The sequence below is a fragment of the Sorex araneus genome, chromosome 4 (assembly GCF_027595985.1).
Source record: "Sorex araneus isolate mSorAra2 chromosome 4, mSorAra2.pri, whole genome shotgun sequence".
NCBI lineage: Eukaryota > Metazoa > Chordata > Mammalia > Eulipotyphla > Soricidae > Sorex > Sorex araneus.
The window spans coordinates 187,077,411-187,089,458 of record NC_073305.1 but is presented as its reverse complement, the minus strand read 5'-3'; the positions used below and the strand labels follow the sequence as shown (position 1 = coordinate 187,089,458).

Here is a 12,048-nt window from a genome sequence, read left to right as displayed (position 1 = left end):
CCGGCCGTGGCTCTGTCCCCACAGGTGAGACCCCCGTTCTCTGGACTGACTCTGTCTGGGCCTCTTGATGGGACCCCAGCCATTCCTGCCCTCTTGTGTCGACTTCCCTAGTCTCAGCCACGGGTGCGCGTGTGTGGGAGTGAGCATCTATCACTACGTGGATATCCGAGCCCTATGTTCTCCCTGTCTGATTCTTGAGGCCTGCCTGGAGGTGGGATCCCACCTGATCCTGCTGTCTGCTGGGCTGTGAGAAGAGAGAGCGAGAGTCCCGGAGAGAGAGCAGGTCTGACTGGGAGCGTGTCCAGAGAGAGTGGGGCCGGGAGCCGCCTTCCCTCTGCGGCCATCTCCCACCCCCAGCCTCCTACCGCCCCTCTGGTTGACTGCCTGTTTGATGAGAGACTTAAAGCATAGGCTAGATTCACCGAGTGATCCCTCTTCTGTTCTCACTGTATCAATATTTAGTAAGTACTGCTGAATGGATATAATTTCTTTTTCTTGTATCACTGTCATCCCGTTGCTCATCTGTTTGCTCAAGCGGGCACCAGTAACGTCTTCATCGTGAGACTTCTTGTTACTGTTTTTGGCATATCGAATATACCATGGGTAACTTGCCAGTCTCTGCCGTGTGGGCGACATATGGCATCAAAGCAAGGGTGTTGAGAGACCCAAGAGTCCAAGAAACTGTGGTACGGGCACAGAATGGAATACTACTCAGCTAGAAGAAAAGACAAAATCGTGCAATTTGCAGCTACATGGATGAATCTGGAGAGTATCGTGCTGAGCCGGTTCGACAAAGGAGCAGGAGAGAAGCAGAATGATCTCCCTCCCTCTGGGGGCACAAAGACCCGTAGGGGAAATGCTCAAAGGCAACGGAAACTGAGAAGCAGTCTTCAGGAGGAAGCTAACCCCGGCAGACTTTTCTATGAAACACATTTAAAAAGAAGAATGAACAAAAACAGTGTACTTGAAAATGTCCTGCTCTAGTCTCAGAGTAAGGAATAGATTTTCCTTTGTGGTCTGTCATATGAACAGATTTCAGCAATTTAATCTTCTGCTCGTGATGCAGTCTTAATTTCTCGTCTGGTCTACTTAATATTTTTATTTATTTTTAATAATATTTATTTTAAGAGGGTAAAATAGAAATTTTAGAACAGAAAAATGTAAAAGAAGAAATTAGTTTTTTTCTAAACAGAACTGAGGTAACAAAGAATTAGTGAACTTAAAAGCAGAGTCCCCATTATTATTCTCCTTCCCTCCCAAATTTCTGTTCTTTTGGGTTTCTTACAGTTTCGAGTGGGGTCCCCTTCCCTTTTTATTGAAGGTCCCTGTGTTTTGTAGGAGAGCAGGTTTTGTTTGCAGTGACTTCCTTTAATGATGGTTGGTTGGTCTGAAAAGTCTTTTCCTCCTTCAGGCCCAGGGGTATCCTGGTGGGTGGAGTGTTCTTGATTGAGTGTCTTTTTTTTTTTAAATTTTTTAAATTTTTAATTAGTGAATCACCGTGAGGGTACAGTTACAGATTTATACATTTTTGTGCTCATGTTTCCCCCATACAAAGTTCGAGAATCTTTCCCTTCACCAGTGCCCATTCTCCACCACCAGTAAACCCAGCATCCCTCCCACCCTCCCCAGTCCCGTCTCCCCCAACCCCACACTGCCACTATGGCAGGGTATTCCCTTTTGTTCTCTCTCTCTGATTAGGTGTTGTGGTTTGCAATAAAGGTGTTGAGTGGCCATTGTGTTCAGTCTCTAGTCTACATTTGGCACGCGTCACCTTTCCCCCGCATGACCTCTGACCACATTTTACTTGGTGTTCCCTTCTCTGAGTTGCCCAGAATGAGAGACCAGCCTCCAAGCCATGAAGTCAACCTCCTAATACTTATTTCTACTATTCTTGGGTGTTAGATTCCTAGTCTATTATTCTATATTCCAGATGAGTGCAATCTTTCTATGCCTGTCTCTCTCTTTCTGATGATTGAGTGTCTTTTCCATTGAGCCCCTTGTATGTGTCACGCCATCTCCTCCCACCCAGTTGAGTTTCTGTGTGAGTATGCGGATAGCTGCATGAGGAATTCCTTATATGTGACTCTTTGATTTCCTCTGCTTCTTTTACATTTCTCTATCTTTGATTTTTCTATTTTAATTATAACGTGTCTCTGTACTTTTTCTTGCAGTGCTTTGGAACTCTGAGCTTCCCAGACCTAACTCCTTTCTCAGCCTGGGGATGTTATTATTAGTTCTTACATATTAGCTCAGCCCCTGTCCTTCTGGAACCCTGTGATGTGAATGCTGTTCCTCCTGACACTCTTCCCTGTATTTTAAACATATCTCAATGGCTTTGAAAGGAAGGAGCAAAAGCAGCCCAACCTGAACTGTTGAAGTGATCTTACTGCAAGGCCAAATCCATTCTGCTCTTGCACCACTATTTTAATTTTATTTCAGCTGTTATATAATTTGCTTGGACTTATTTAAATCTCCTTTTCATACTTTTTTCTGTTCACCCTCTTGTTCATTGACCTCATTTTCAGTGAGTACCCTTATGGCTGTTGCTTTGAAGTCTTCTCTGGGGTGCATACATAGTTTCATAATATTAGGAGTTCTTCCCAGGAGTTTTTCCTTTTTTCTTTCTTTCTTTCTTTCTTTCTTTCTTTCTTTCTTTCTTTCTTTCTTTCTTTCTTTCTTTCTTTCTCTCTTTCTTTCTTTCTTTCTTTCTTTCTTTCTTTCTTTCTTTCTTTCTTTCTTTCCTTCTTTCTTTTTTACTGAATCACCGTGAGATACAATTACAAAGCTTTCATGTTTGAGTTTCAGTCATACAATGATCAAACACCCATCCCTCCACCAGTGCACATTCCCCACCACCAATGTCCCCAGTATCCCCCCCTTTCCATCCTTCCCCCGCCTCCATGGCAGACAATATTCCCCATACTCTCTCTCTGCTTTGGGGAATTATGGTTTGCAATACAGATACTGAGAGGCCATCACATTTGGTCCTTTATCTTTCAGCACACATCTCCCATCCTGAACGATTCCACCAACCATCATTGACTTAGTGATCCCTTCTCTATTCCAGCTGTCTTCTCCCCCAGCTCATGGTACAGGCTTCCAACTATGGGGAAATATTCCTGGCCCTTGTGTCTACTGTCCTAGGGTGTTAGTTTCATATTATTTTATTTTATATCCCACAAATGGGTGCAGTCCTTCTATGTCTGTCCCTCTCTTTCTGACTCACTTCACTTAGCATGATACTCTCCATGTCCATTTCTTATAAGCAATTTTCATGACTTCATCTCTCATAACAGCTGCATAGTATTCTATTGTGTATGTTCATTGCAGCACCGTTCACAATAGCCAGAATCTGGAAACAACCTGAGTGCCCAAGAGCAGATGACTGGTTAAAGAAACTTTGGTTCATCTACCCAGGATTTTGTCTTGATTTATCAGTTAGGTGGGTCCTTTGTCTTCTGTTCTATCTCTCTGCTGCGTCACGTGTCCTGTGTTCTATTCAACTTGGGCAGCAACCAGGTTTAAAGGCCATGGGGAGCCCGTAGCTGCCGGGCGGCCGAGGTCCCACAGACCTACGTGGTGAGCAGTGACACCCTGCTGTAGTGCAGGAGGTTTGGTCCCCAGGCCCAACTGGTGGCAGAGGTCCCGCCCCAGGGCTGATACCGGGACCCCTGACTCACCAGTAACACTTGGGGAGGCACACAGGGTTCCTTCCCCCGGTAGGGCTGCGTCTTGCTTCTTGCTAAGCGGGTGTAGACTGGCAGGAGCTGGGTCTGTTTGCCAGGAGTGAGCATCCTTGCGTGTGTCTTGACCCCGCGGAGCTCCTGCCAGGATCTTGCCCTCAGGCCCCTGTGGGCACTGAGATCGGGCGTGTGGCCACATGCAAGACTGTCCAGCTTGGCCGGCTGACTCTGCCACGGACCCCGCCCCCCACTGCTTATGTGCTTTAGCTCCTCCCCTCCCATCAGTGTGTCGTCAGAACAGGATCACAGGACCGGGTGCTGTGTTTGGGGCAGCCCCTGCTCCCCAGGGTAGCTCGTGCATCTAGAAGTATTTTCCCGACTGCAGTGGAGCCCGAGGTGGAGTTTCCTCCGTGGAGAGGGCGTCCCTGTGTCTCCGCTGCATCTGGGAGCCTCCTCCCGTGTCTGTTGTGGGTCAGTGTGTTTTCCACATCCAAGTCTGCATGTGCATCTGCCATGAGTATGCAGGAGGGAAACACAGGGAAACACAGTTCCCCTTCGTGGCTGGCTGTCTTGGCACCAGGCCTCTCCTCGAAAGTCAGCTTTGTTGCCTAGGGACAGGTTTTGGTTTTGGGGGTGTGAGTGGTGGTGGTGGGGGGGTGGGGTCCATTTCAACTTTAGGGTGTGGCGGATTGTTTGGTCTTCACATTCATATATTCCATACCTGTAAGGTGCAACTGGCGGCTTAAAACTGGACTGTCCCTGGGGCTGAAGAGATAGTACAGCAGGTCAGGCGCTTGCTTTGCACGCATCTCACCCGGGTTTAATCCCTGGCTCCTCATGTGGTCTACTGCGTGATCTCAGAGCACAGAGCCAGGAGTAAGCCCTGAGCACCCCCCACAAAAATAAACAAAACAGCATTGTCCTAAAGAATACTGTGATGTTGGCCATAGCTGTGCCTAGAATGAGCTTCCCCTTCCATATCACCTTCCCCTCTTGCTCCCTCCGATGCCAAGCCTCCACCCTTTCCCCAGAAGACCCCCGTTGTCATGCAGTGTGCTGCCCCTTTGTAATGTCTCTGTGCAAAATCAGTCCCTAATCATTTGGTCATTGAGACCAGTTTTCAGTTCATCTCCCCGGCCTGCCTGAGGCGACCAGCCCTCAGAGGCATGGGAGTGACAGCAGAATGACGAAAGGCAGACTTGGTGCTCTGTGACAAGGACTAGAATCCCTAGTGTCGCTTTGGGGGTATGGAGGGCCCAGAGTGTGGCAGGGTGAGGCTCCAATGGAAGGGCCTTCTGGAAAATTTGCAGAACTGAGATGGGTGTCATGAGAAGTCACAGGTCACATGATGAACAGATTTGCCCCAAGGGACGGCTGTGTTGGGCTGGGCGTTGTCTTATGTGGTTAGCACTCTAGTTGGCACAGGTGGGCCACAAAAGTGCTTTCTCCAGCCCCTTTTCCACCCAGCCACATAAGCAGCCAGCAGTTATGTCTTGGTGAAAACGTATCCCTTGTCCCTGGAAGCTTTCGGACAATCCCTAAGACTGGGCCACTGGCCTGTTGACAGAACACCTGGACTCAGGTTTTGGGGGTGTTTTTACTTTGCTTTATTGTTCTTTAGGAGAATTCTGTATTTGTACTTGGTAAGATAATATAAAATTTTAATTAAAGTAAATAAATGTAACTATACCTGCTGACAATATTTGTTCTGTCGCCTATGCTTTTTTCATAACTGCAATAAATTCTGAAGCTGGAGTTTGCTTTCAAATGAAACAACTTAAATCATTTCAAGATACTTTATATTTTTTAATTCCTTTTCACACACACACATACACACACGCACACACACACACGCACACACACACCCCCTTTTGAAAGTAGGGCTGGTGAGACACGAATCAGCCTGTTTCTATTGGTTATGGTCCATGGTGAATTTTTTCTGGAACACTGTTTCCAAAAGGGAAAATTTCTTTGTAATTGAAAATATCATCAGGCATTAAAATATCACATAATAAAACGTCATTAATTCTGTGTTCTTGTGGTAAACCAGTTTGGGGGGAAGGAGTTCTGCAGAGTAGATAGAAAGGTGGGAGAGCCACTTTTCCACGGAGCACTGTCGCTTCCACCAGGGGCTATTTTAAGAAAGGGCCTGGGAGGTGGAGAAGTGAGAAGCTGAGAATATGGAGCAAGAGACGGGCATATGTTTAAATCATATGTTTCTAAAGTTTGACTGAGCATGAAATTTCATTCCATGGGAAGGTGCCCTTGGGGAACCAAGAAAGAAATGGGCGCCTTGTCTGGTAGCATCCAGGCTTTGAGAGGAGCTCTCCGTCATCCTGGTACCTTCTGTGCAGCTGAAGGACTCTCGGACTGAGCTCTGAGTGGGAAGGGGTGCGCCTTCTCGAGATGAGTTCTAGAAGCTCGAGTCTTTTCCGACACTCCTTCAGAAGCCAACACCTTCTGCCTTCCTGCCTTTCCATTCCAGCAATCGTGGAATAGAATCCTCCTCCTCCTCCTCCTCCTCCCCCTCCTCCTCCTCCTCCTCCTCTCCCTCCTCCTCCTCCTCCTCCTCCTCCTCCTCCCCCTCCTCCTCCTCCGCCTCCTCCTCCTCCTCCTCTTCCTCCTCTCTTTCTCTCTCTCCCTCTCTCTCCCTCCCTCTCTCTCCCTATCTCTCCCTCTCTTTCCCTCTCTCGCTCTCCCCTCCTCTCTCATTTCTGGGCCACACCCACCTCTGTGCTCAGGGGTCACTCCTGGCGGTCCTTGAGGGACCTTGTGTGGTGCTGGGGACTGAACTAGAATCAGCCGTGTGCAAGGCGCGTGCCCCGTCTGCTGTACTATCTCCCACCCATCTCGATTATCTTCTCTAGCTCCTCTAGCTCCTCGTGTGTGACTTTCCAAAGCTTTGCCAGTTTCTCTTTTGTTTTTATGAGAAATGAGGATGGTGTGGGGCCCTGGGCCCCGTGTGATGGTTGACCGTTTGCAGCCCCCACTCCGCAGTCGTAGCTGAGGCCCTTCAGGTGTTCCCTGTGTTTTGTGTGTTGGTGAGGAGGATGAAACTGCATGTTTTCCCAGAATCTAGGAATACTTCCGGATTCCCTTGGGATCCGAGCCCTGGGAAAGCAGAGCCGCTCCCCCAGGGCCACCGTCCCTGAGACCTACACTACAGGAGCACTCGCCTTCCTGGAAAGAGAAAAACAACTCCTCAGGCTACCAGGCTAGCTCTCCCTCATTTCCCTCTGCTTTGCATCATTTGAATGATTTAGATGTTAATGAGCCTTTGTAAGGCGGGGCCCAAATATAATTGTGTGAGATTTATTTCACCAGGGCTGGGGATCTGTTGAAAAAAAAAAAAACAAAATGACAAGTAGCTGCGTTTTTCTGGGGAGCGTCTCCTTCCAAAGAGGGGCTTTCATGTTCTTTCACCCGAAAGGAAACCTGCCGGGCTGAGGCTCTGGAGTGCTCTGTGGTGGCCAGGCTGGTGGTGGGACAGCTCTGCCCCCAGGAGAGAGCCGACACTCAGGCCCCCGAGACAGCAGATGAGTCAGGAGTGTCACTGTCACTGTCATCCCGTTGCTCATCGATTTGCTCGAGCGGGCACCAGTAACGTCTCCATTGTGAGACTTGTTGTTACTGGTTTTGGCATATCGAATACGCCACGGGGAGCTTGCCAGGCTCTGCCGTGCAGGCAGGCTACTCTCGGTAGCTTGCTGCCGGGCTCTCCAAGAGGGGTGGAGGTATCGAACCCTGGTCAGCACGTGCAAGGCGAATGTCCTACCAGCTGCGCTATTGCTCCAGCCAAAACTAACTCGCCCCCAAGCCCCACGTGTTTGGAATCCGCACTAAAAGCAAGTGTTGTCTTCTGTGGAGACACGTTTACCCGCACTTGAGAGAGGGCTGCCCCGCGGCCTTCCCGCCGCCATCCCCTGCGCGTCTAACGGTCGCGCCCCTCGGGACTCACTGCCACATTGGTCTTCTCCCAAGGCAGGGCCAGGGCAGGGGCCCTGGTTAGTCCCGGGGAGAGTCTCTGCAGGGAGACGCAACGCGCGTCCCTTGGACTTGCCGAAGGCGGAGGTGACAGTGAGGAGGTCGGGGCTCTCCAGCCCTTCGTTACGGCCGGGACGGCTGAGAGAGTGGCCGGGAGTGTGGACACTCGGGGCCCAGTGCTCCCAGCACCAAGCAGGCCTCACCGACCTCTGGAGCCTCTCTGGGCCCAGCTCCCTGTCGTGAACCCCACCTCCCCTCTCTGTGCCGCCTTAGTCCTCTGCGTGTCACTGCACGCGGTGGGGAGGCCCCTGCATTCTCTGGACGGGGTCACTCCTAGCCTCAAGGCCGCAGGACCAGCTTGTTTCTTATGTATGTGTATGTATGTATGTATTTATTTATTTATTTATTTTTATTAAGTTTTATTGGATCACCGTGAGATACAGCTATAAGCTTGCATGCCTGTGTTTCAGTCACGCAGTGCTCGGGCCCCCTCCCTCCCCCAGTGCACATTTCCCACCACCACTGTCCCCAATGTCCCTCCCGCCAGCCCCGCCCTCCCCACTCCCTGCCTCCGTGGCAGGTCCATTCCCTCTTCCTCTCTCTCTAATTCGGGGCCTTGTGACTCGCAGTCCAGACACTCGGAGGCCATCCTGCTTGGTCCTTGGGCTGCCTTCAGCACACATCTCCCCTCCCGAGCCACCCTCCAGCCGTCACTGACGTCGTGGTCCCTTCTCCACCCCAACCGCCTTCTCCCCCAGCGTGTGGGGCCAGCTTCCAAACCGTGGAGTGATCCTCCTGGCTCTTATCTCTACTGTCCCTGGGTGTGAGTCTCATATCATGCCACTTTATATTCCACAAATGAGTGCAGTCATTCTAAAAAATAGGGAATGCTTCACAAATTTGCGTGTCATCCTTGCGCAGGGAATGTGCTAATCTCCTCTGTATCGTTCCAGTTTTAGTATATGTGCTGACAAAGCGAGCACAAGGCCAGCTTGTTCCTGATTGCCCGGGCTGGAAATGACCCAGGCTGGAAATTTGGGGGTTCTGCTCTCCCCACCCTAACTGCAGCCCTGCTCTGGCCTCCGGATCACAAGCATGCAGACATACTGTCCTTCCTGGACTCTCTCTCGACAGCGCCTGCCTTTGAAAAGACACATAGTCCTGCATCTTATCTGGTAGCTCAGACGCATCCATCTCCCAAAGTCCAGCTAGTTCATTTCATCTGGTTGTTGCCTGTACCCTGACATAAGTGCAAAATAATAACGAAAGTGCTCTGGGGGCTGGGTGCAGCGGAGAACAGGGTAAAACCACAGATCCTGTCAGACGCAAAGGCTACACTCTAGTTCCATTCATTGCTCCTCCGTGTTTTACAAACTTGGCCTCTGTATCTTGTGCATGAATGACTAAGCAGGGCTATTCTGTCCTAAGACAGAAACCTTCTGACAGAACGTCTGCACAGGCTCACTTGGACACAGGATCCACTAAAGTCTCTTGTCACTTTCTGGTTTGGAAACAAGTCCGCAAGGGACCCCCTCACGTGCTGTCTTTGCCGCTCACCCCCAGCCCACCGCCAGTCTCTGAACGCCCTGCTCCCGCCGCTGCTCTCTCTTGGATCTCTGCTCCGAGCAGCTTCCCGGCTCTGGTGGGCCCAGGGTGGGTACAGTAGACTCACGGCAGCTTGTTTCCTTGAGTGGTTCTGGCTCAGCGTCACTCCTTTATCCCAGTCTTCTCTCTACATTTCAGGCATGCGCTAACTTTCACTTTGGCACTCTGGCATCTTTCGTTTGGTCGTTATTCATTTATTTATACTAAGTTCACAGGGGCCTCGTGGATTGGCCTGAGATGCAGAGTGTGAATTAACAGGTCCAAACTGGATGGCCAGCCCAGGAGCCGTAGGCTGCCCGCAGCTGAATCGCGTTAGAGGCTTAGTCCTGTCACTTCTAACAGTCTTGGAAAATCGGTCATGAGCGTTTGGGTCAGGCCACGAGGATTCTTCATTCTTGCTCCCTGGTCCTCTCTCAACTCCTGCTCTCACAGTTGTGCTCCTCTGGACTCAGAGTTTGTGTGTCCAGCAAGGAAGGGCCACGGGGTTTGGCCCCAGAGGTTTGTGCTCTCCTGCCTGTGCTTAGAACTCGGTCTGATGTTCACATCTAGCTGCCAGGGAGGAGAGAGATGTCCTATTTCAGTGGCGGGCCATGGATGTTTCTAGAATAGGAGAGGGAAGGTTTGCTGGGAACCACTGTGTTTTTCTTACAGAAGTGGGGACCCTGTTGGAGCAGCATGGATGGTAATTACTAAAAACTGCAGCCACAGTTCTTAGCAGGAGTTGTTAATTTCTGGAGACGGCGTGCATTTGATCCCCTCAGAACTAGAGTAACTCTTGGAGCTCGGACTGCTCAGAGCTGGCCTTTTTGCCCAGAGAGCGGGCCCTCCTGACGGGGCTCACAGCCAGGGTTCAACGCGAATCTGACTTTCTCTGGACTAGCTCAGCCCCATCAGTTGGCGTTATTTCACGTTTCAGTTTCAAGGGTGGGCCAGAGTTTCCAATGAAGGAACTGAGCCTGACGACCCAATACCCCTGTGGATGAATGAACTTCGCCCAAATGCACCCTGAGAAGCTATAGTGTCTTCTGTGCCACGTGAAGGAGAATGAGGGACACGGGATCAAATCATCGTGCGTGATCAGAGGTCAAATGATAAGCAGTAGGTGAGAAAGGCAGCTTCCAAGGAAAAAACAAGGAGGAGGAGGGTGGGGGGAAGAGGAGGACGACGATGCTTTTGGTTTGTGGGCCTTCCCCGGCTGGGCTCAGGGCTCACTCCTGGTGGTGCTCAGGGGACCACACATAGTGCTGGATCGACCGTTTGCAGTGCAAATGTTTACCAGCCACGGTACTATCTTTCCAGGCCTGGAAAAGGCCTGATTCATAGATGTGCCTGACCAGATGAAAACATATTAGGAGGCCCCCAAGATACACCATTTTTTTCTTTTCAAGCACATGGACTTTGGAGTCCAAATGATGGTATATTTATTGATCTCTAGAAATGTGAATTATGCAGGAAAAACTCATCAGATGCCTTTGCTTAAAATTTGGAGTTCTAGATTATTAGAAAATAATCAGCCGCCTAAGTCACTTAGGGTCACTGATCGGCACATCCTGTACACACGGCCCTTTGTGTGGACAGATCAGACACTACTGAGCTCCCTAACAGATGCAGGCCCGCAGGAGCAGCTGGCGGCCTACTGCTCGGGGGTGCCATGAGCGAAGCCAAGTGCCCCCGTGCTTCTAACCGCACGTCACTGGGTGAGCCCCGGCTGAGCCCTCTGTGGCACCCTCAGCTCTGCTCCTCTGTGGTCCCCTTCATGCTGCAAACAGCTAGCAGCTCCCCCCATCACTGACAGACGTGAAGTGCGTTGCCTTGACTGGAAGTTACCTGGACGTGACTCCCTAAGTTGCCATGAGCACACATGATCACCACAGATGATCTGTTTCTTGATCCTCAAGCTCATTGTTAAGCACTCGAGCTTAGAATTGCACTCAAAGGCATCCCGACCTCATATTCACATGTGAACTGCCCCTTCAGACAGGAAATTGATGCCATCTTGAGAACACTATCTCCTGCTTTCTCAAAATAATTTTTCTTTCAAAAAAAAAGTAATTTTGTAAGATATCATGAAATTCCATGTAGACGGGCACCTGGAATGGCAGGGGGAGTCCCCTGGCTGACTGCACCTGATGATGGCCGCCACCTGTGTCATGGCCATTGCCGGTCCCCCGGGGGATACCCACCTGAGTCAGGGCATTGCGGGTCCCCCTGGGGCTACCTGGCCTGGCTTATAATTTTGGCTGTGGTGATGGAGGTCGTGAGGGACCGGCATCATTATAAATCAAATCAAGGGATCAGAAAGAGATGATACAGATGTGATTCGGTCCCATAATTTTTTAGAGAAAAAAAAATAGGATATTGACTAAACATTTCTTTTCAGTGCTATTACACGATATTCCAAAGGGAAGGAAATCAATGTAAAATATAAAACAAACCAAATGAGCACATAGGAATATAAACCAAGCTTAGATGGTTTCAGCTTCCTGGGACAGCAGGTCATGCAACAAGAGCGAAAATAGATTCCAGGATTGAACAAATTCCCCACCCCCCATTGTCATGGCCCCGTTCGTCTGTTTTCCACGTGTTGGCTGGATGCCCCAGGGGGACGTAAACACTGTCTAGTGTGGGGAAGGGACTCATCGCCTCTCCTCAGTGAGACTGACACTGCCACAGTGTGAAACTGAGGGATACACCAAGGGACATGTGAATGGGTAGAGAACATGGTACCAGCTTCTCAGTTTAGCTCTCGGGACTGAAGGCATTTCTACATACAGAG

The 12,048-nt window shown here is 50.0% G+C and overlaps 1 protein-coding gene and 1 non-coding gene across 2 annotated transcripts in view; one reads left to right on the top strand and one right to left on the bottom strand.

The window, feature by feature from the left end:
- PRKN (parkin RBR E3 ubiquitin protein ligase) overlaps positions 1–12,048 on the top strand; it is a 1,029,130-nt gene that overhangs the window by 476,465 nt on the left and 540,617 nt on the right. The gene's annotated exons all lie outside the window — the stretch shown is intronic.
- Positions 8,544–8,650, bottom strand: LOC129404531 (U6 spliceosomal RNA). The gene has a single exon (XR_008629929.1). It is a non-coding gene; the product is annotated as a U6 spliceosomal RNA (small nuclear RNA).